General features: G+C 40.1%; 1 pseudogene; it reads right to left on the reverse strand.

Moving 5' to 3' along the window:
* LOC102477227 (dynamin-3 pseudogene) lies at positions 1-828 on the reverse strand (annotated as a pseudogene).
* Between the last annotated feature and the right edge of the window lie 777 nt (positions 829-1,605).

Here is a 1,605-nt window from a genome sequence, read left to right on the forward strand (position 1 = left end):
TTATTCTGGGTAGGTATTGATGTAGGAGACTTGAATATCAATCAATAGCAGTACCTGCTCTTTTCTCTTTCCTTCTTGATCACGAACATGGTTAGCAATGACCCTATTGGTTTTCTCAGAGAGTCTGAGGAGGTTTGCTATTTTTGGGGTACACTTTTTGACAGTTTTGATTGATTCTTGTATTAACAGGTTCATACTTTTCAAAGAAGGCCCTTTTAGCTTTACAATCCATTTTTGACTATTGCTTCAAATACCATATCTGGAGTATGATATCATAACCTGGTCCTGATATCATGTGTGTTTTTGATTGCATAGCTTATTTGTCTGTGCAATTTTTTCTCATTGAACTCCATCTTTACTGTCTCAGAATGAAAGTGTTCATGAAAAATACGATAGATTTTAGCATCACCTGAGAGCTCCAGAGTATCCTTTTGGTCCCAACCCTTCAATTTCTTCTCAACGTTAACAGCAAATCGCTGAATCATTTGCAGCACTGGTTGGTCCCCTGGTAGGATCTTCAGGATTGAAGTTGTTGTAGCTTCTATTTCATGTCCTATGGAGAACAACTGTCCCTGGAATTTGTTTCTGAAGTTTGGCAGAGTATCTTGAATATGACTGTAAGTTGCTTTTGTAGGTGTGGGGCCTCCATTCAATCAGTAATTTGTGTTTAAGCTAGATGGGAAAGAAAAAATGTCCTCCCTGCCAACATGGCCCCCTAAGGCTCCTCTTCCCATCTATGTCTTTTTGGATCCCGTTTACCACACCCACAAAACCCCTGTTAAGAGGAAGCAGCAAGTTCTCAGGAACATCTCTGCATCTGTCCCCCATCCAGTTTTCCAATGGTCCTCAGACTTTGAGGATCCACAGGTATTATTCTGGGTAGGTTGAAAAGGGTTAGCACATGCAGGAACCAGAAGATGGTGTAGTGGTTAAGGCATTGGACTCTCACATGAATGACTGTTGTTCGAGTCTCAGACCTGGTTGTCTTCTTTCCCGCTTTCCCTCTTTCTCTCTCTCTTTCTGTCTCCCTGGTGAGTACATATGCCCTATAGCAAACTAATAAAAATAAATCAATGAAATAAAGTCAAATAAATAAGAAAAAAGATTTAACACATGCAGGAATAGACTTGTAAATTACTGGGTATGGAGGAAATGCCTTTATTCATTCTAGCCATTGCATCTGTTTCTGTTTCAAACTCATGGAGAACTTTATCAAAATCCGTATATTTTTTCATTTGTAATGGAGAAACTCATTAAATGATGTGGGAAAGGCTGGAAGTTGGTGATCCCAAGGTGCTTGCAGCTTCAACACTCGCTCTGCTACACACCTCATGATTTGTCTTCCCTGCCCCTCCAAAGTCCCACCTGACTTTCTATAAAACAAGCTTCTTGGTCAGAAGCAATTCTACATGAAATGTCATAAAGTTGAAGAAGGCATTTGTATGTTATTATTGAGTCTAGTCACCCTGCTGTGGAGCAGATCTTAAAACTTATTCTTCCTGTTTCTTTGAAACTTTGTTCTTGGACAACTTTGTTCTCCACTCCCTCCCCCTCCCAGCCTCTGGGAACCATCATTTTACTCTCTACTTCTATGACTTGCACTTT

This window comes from Tupaia chinensis, unplaced genomic scaffold (genome assembly GCF_000334495.1).
Source record: "Tupaia chinensis unplaced genomic scaffold, TupChi_1.0 Scaffold000126_2, whole genome shotgun sequence".
In the NCBI taxonomy this organism is placed as follows: domain Eukaryota; kingdom Metazoa; phylum Chordata; class Mammalia; order Scandentia; family Tupaiidae; genus Tupaia; species Tupaia belangeri.